The sequence below is a fragment of the Echinops telfairi genome, unplaced genomic scaffold (genome assembly GCF_000313985.2).
Source record: "Echinops telfairi isolate 266 unplaced genomic scaffold, ASM31398v2 ScPeMD7_655;HRSCAF=1070, whole genome shotgun sequence".
Lineage (NCBI taxonomy): Eukaryota > Metazoa > Chordata > Mammalia > Afrosoricida > Tenrecidae > Echinops > Echinops telfairi.
Window position 1 is genome coordinate 10,770,938 of NW_022104553.1, and position 5,392 is coordinate 10,776,329.

Here is a 5,392-nt window from a genome sequence, read left to right on the forward strand (position 1 = left end):
CCCAGAGCCTCCCTGAGGCAGGAGCCCCCTCCTCTGCTCCCAACTGCCCCTTCTCCTTCCTCCGCAGTCTGCTGCAAGCCTCACGTCTGAGCTGTTTCCTGAGTCACACAATGTCCTGGACACCCTAGTGATGTGTGTGTGGAGGGTGTGGAGAAACAGGGGGGATGAGGGAGGGGCCTCACTGGCAGCCCCTAGGGAGGTGGGGGGAAGTAGGAGAGTGTGGAGGGTGACACAGAATAGGCTGGATGGCAGGTGCTGGGAGGGGAGGACCCACAAGTGAGGCCTGGGGCAGTCCCTGTCCCTCTCTTTCTGGTGTGGCTTCTGCTTTCTTGAGCTGGGACTGCGAGGTGGCCGGCGTGCGTGGCCTGGAATCCGAAGTGTCCTCAGTGAGACCTGGCTATTCCTCTTCCCAGGAGAAGACCCTGGTTGGGGGAGGTCAGGACACATACTTGGTAGCACAGCTGAAACGGCCCATACTTTGAGACCACCCAGCCTGGGGGCAGGGAACGCAGGGCACTTCGGGGCCTCACCCTGGCCCTCATAGGGGACTTTTGTTGCTGTTGTTCTTGTTAGGGACCGGGCAGGAGGCTCCGATGGTTTGGGGGAACATCTTGACCGGTGTACTTTCCATCCTGCAGTCTGGAGCCTGTGTCAACAGTATTGAATGTTGTGTGGATTCCCTCTGCTGGAGGCTCTGGTAGTGCAGACAGGTGTGGCTGTGCATCACAAGGGTAGAGGTTCAAGTCTAGCCCGTTGTTGTTGTTGTTTGGGGCGTTGAGTTGGCTTCGACTCGTAGCGACCCCGTGCACAACAGAAACACCATTGGGTGCTGTGCCAGCCCCACACTTGTCCTCATGTTTGAGCCCATCCATGCGGCTACAGTGTCAATCCATCTTTACCAAGCACGGTGCCTTCTCCAGGGACTGGTTTGCAGACAGTAAGTTCCACCTTGTTGCCTCCAAGGAGCATGCGGCCTGCTTTAGTCTTCTGCCCGTAGATAGGACCCTCAAAAGGAGGGTCTTGATGACCTGCCTCAGGGGGTGGGGGGGGAGCAGAGTCCCTGACAGTCTTGTGAAGCAGTGACCCCGAGTCCCCCTTGACTGGGTGTCAACGGCTTTTTGTTTTTTCCCCTTCCCCCCATCACTCCTTCCCTTGACTGAGCGCTGTTCCCTGGGATTGAGGGAATGCCGTTGTGTTAGAACAGAAAACTGGGATAAGGAAAACCACTAAAGGGACTTCTTTGTCCTGAAGAAACCAAAAATCCTACTTTTTTTTGGGAATCATTTTATTGGGGGCTCGTACAACTCTTATCACAATCCATCCATCCACCCATTGTGTCAAGCGCATTTGTACATTAGTTGCCATCATCATTCTCAAAGCATTTGCTTCTACTGGAGCCCTTGGTTTCAGCTCATTTTCCCCCTCCCTCTCTGCCCCCCCCTCATGAACCCTTGATAATTTATAAATTATTATTATTTTGTCATATCTTACACTGTCCGACGTCTCCCTTCATCCAGTTTTCTGTTGTCCGCCCCCCAGGGATGTGGTTATATGTAGATGCCTGTAATCAGTTTCCCCTTTCTACTCCACCTTCCCTCCACCCTCCTGGTATTGCCACTCTCACCACTGGTCCTGAAGGGATCATCCATCCTGGATTCCCTGTGCTTCCAGTTCCTATCTGTACCAGTGCACATCCTCTGGTCTAGCCGGATTTGTAAGGTAGAATTGCGATCATGATAGTGGGGGGCAGGAAGCATTTAAGAACTAGAGGGGAAAAAAAAAAAAGAACTAGAGGAAAGTTGTCTGTTTCATTGCTGCTACACTGCACCCTGACTGACTCATCTCCTCCCGGTGAACCTTCTGTAAGGGGATGTCCAGTTGCCTAAAGATGGGCTTTGGGTCTCCACTCTGCACTCCCCCTCATTCACAATGATATGATTTTTTGTTCTTTGATGCCTGATGCCTGATCCCTTCAACACCTCATGATCACACAGGCTGGTGTGATTCTTCCATGTGGGCTTTGTTGATTCTGAGCTAGACGGCTGCTTGTTTACCTTCAAGCCTTTAAGACCCCAGACACTATATCTTTTGGTAGCCGGGCACCATCAGCTTTCTTCACCACATTTGCTTATGCACCCGCTTTATCTTCAGCGATTTTGTTGGGAAGGTGAGCATGATGCCAGTTTAATAGAACAAAGTGTCCTTGCATTGAGGGAGTACTTGAGTCAAGGCCCAATGTCCCTCTGCTACCTTAATACTAAACCTATAAATATATGCACATAGATCTATTTCCCCATCATCATATACAAATATATTTATGTCTGTACATGCCTGCATTTAGACCTCTATAAATGCCCTTTGCCTCCTAGTTCTTTCCTCTATTTCCTTTTACTTTCTTCCTCTTGTCCCACTATCATGCTCAGCCTTCATTTAGGTTCCAGTCATTCCTCTCAGTTACATTGCCCTTGATCAAGCCCTACCAGGCCTCCTACACCCTCCTGGCTATTGATTTTGGATCACTTGTTGTTCTCTTATCTGTGGGTTTCTTAACACCACTTCCCTTCCGCCACGACCCCCTCTCCCAGGTCCCTCCACCCGGAACCATGAGTCCCTTTGTTTTCTCCTCCAGATTGTTGATCCAGCCTATCGTATCTAGATAGCCCTTAGATTCGCTGATGACACTTTGTCCCTTTGGCTGTCACCATCATTTCTCTGTGAATATGCGCGAGTTTTCTGTTTTTTCCCCTGAGCCAGTTGAGGGTAAGTTTTTACCCCTAAGGGTGGTTCCTAACAAGAACATGCGCTTGCACAATCACAGGATAATGATTAAAGTCAGGAAATGTAGACTGATGTGAGACTATTCTTTAATTTATAGCTCATACTCACATTCCATTAATTCCCCCCATGCTTTATTTGCCTTCCTTAATTCAGCTATGTTTCCACCCAGGTCATCTATGATCTTCCTTGGCTGTGGGTCCAGCATCGGACCCAGGGTCACTGGTTGCATTTTGGTGACATGTCTTTGGAGTGTCCTTTAGGGTGGGGACCGCCTCTTGGCCTGTCTTTGTCTCCTATGACGTAGACGTGTTTGAAGAACACAGGCCAGCTGTTTTGAAAGCTGTTTTGAAGCCTTTTTCAACATTGGGGCTTGCCTACCATTTTCTATGGTCATGCTTTGTTTGGGGGGGGGGTGGCAGCCGGGAGAGGTGGGTGCTGGAACAGGACTAGCCCAAGTGGACGGCTTTACGCCGTAAACAGAAAGGCGTCTTCTCCCCACGCACACGGTCACAGTGTCCGTCGGAATTTCGGTTGTGCGGATTCTCCCACGGACCTCCTACTTCCCGGTCACTGTCTTCAATCCCGGGCGTTTCTGGGTGTGTGGGAGCGTCTGTCTCCGTAGTCTCTCCTCTGCACGCTCCTGTGTGAGTCTGTGTGTGGATCTGCTCTTTCTGGTATCCCTCATTAAGATAACCAAAGAAAAGCCCTATCTATTTCCAAGCAGTCATATTTGTAGGCACCCAAGCCAGCTAAACCCATGGCTGTTGAGTCAGTTCCAACACTGTGAGCCCCATCTGTGTCAGAGTGGAGCTCCTCCATGGCTTTCTGGACTGTGAGCTTTCAGAAAGAGAGCTTCAGACTTTTCTCCCGAGAGGCCTCGGGGGTTCCGCAGTCAGCCTTTCGGTTAGTAAGCTCCTGCTTAGCCTTTGCACCACCGAGGGCTCACTTCCCGGGCTCCGTGTGTAGGACTGAACCCATATTTTGGGAACACAATTCAATCCACAACAGCGGGAACCATTCAGAAGTGGTAAAACAGATAGAGAAGTGGGGAGGGAGGGAAAAAAGGAGGCGCCGGTAGCAAGAACCCAAGTAGAAAGAACATGTGTTGGCGATGATGACGGCAACGTATGCGCAAGTGTGCTTGATACAAAGGGTGTATGGATTGTTACGAGAGCTGTAAGAGAGCCCCATAAAATGATTGATATTACAAAAAATCGATAGAGAAGGATCCCTGGTGGCACAGCGGTTAAGTGCTCGTCTATTCACCAAAAGGTTGCCAGTTTGAATCCACCGACTACACCGCCGGAGAAAGCTGTGGCTCTGTGCTCCTGCGACGCCTGGAAGCGCTGTGGGTTTGCTCCACCCTGGCCTCTAGGTTCGTACGTGTCAGAAGGGACTTGAAGGCAGGGGGTAACCGTTGGCCTGGTTCCCACAAAGTCAGCGGTTCAAACCCACACGGGTTCCTTGGAAGAAAGGAACGTGTGCTCCGGGCAAGTGGACACCAATGGCTGCGTCTTAGAGGGGCCAGTTACCCACTTTCCAGGAAACAGACGGTATTGGCCAGTCGAGGCTGTCTGGTCGTGGGAAGAGTTACAAAGCCCCCGGGATCCTGTCCTGGGCAGCTGTGAGGCAGAACCAAATAGATTGCAGTGGGGCTGGTTTGGGATATGGAACATCTTTCCTACTAAATCCATCACAGAAACTCAACACATTACTGTGTACTTTTATTTGTCATTATTACTAATACAGTATTTTATCATACTACATTGTATTGCAATCCGACATAATAGTATATAAACTGTTATCCTAGATTACAACCATCATGTTTTAGGTCAAAGTTTGCAAGCAAATTAGGTTCTCCTTCGACAATTTTAAGTCACCCTGTGGCGTAGTGGTTTATGTGCTGAACTGCTAACCACAGGCCAGCAGTTAGAACCCACCGGCGACTTTGCCAGAGAAAGAGGAACTTTTCTGTTTCAGTAAAGATTTACAGTCTTGGAAACTCAATGAAACGATTCTACTTCACCCTCTTGGGTCACTGTCAGTTGGAATTGATTCCGTGGCCGTGGGTTTGGACAGTTTTTATACACATTGCTCCGCGTCCTTGGTTACAAGTTTGACGACGTGTCAGCCTCTTCTGTATTCCCTTCTGCGTGTTCTGTTTCCGTGTTAGCTTCCCTGCCCCTCCTTGCCCTCTCAACCTTTTTTCCTTTGGGTAAATGCTGACTGTTGTCTGGTCTCGTGTAGTGAATTGCTTAAGGGAGTACTTTACTTACGATTCCTATCGATCCTCTCATTGGCCAATAGATGATTTGGCTGAAAGATGACCGACTGTACCCTCGGGTGGTACGTCTTGGGGTTCCCTAGTCTCTGTTGGTCTAGTCAGCCTGACCTTTTTTTAGGAACGTCAGTTGTTTTACATTTTCCACTCATTCTATCTGGGACAGTTTTTGCTGTCCCTGGTCAGGACAGTTTGGTAATGGTCGCTGGGCACCGTCAAGTTCATTTTTTTTTTTTTTCTTCCAACATTTTATTTATTTATTTATTTTTAACATTTTATTAGGGGCTCATACAACTGTTATCCCAATCCATACACACATCAATTGTGTAAAGC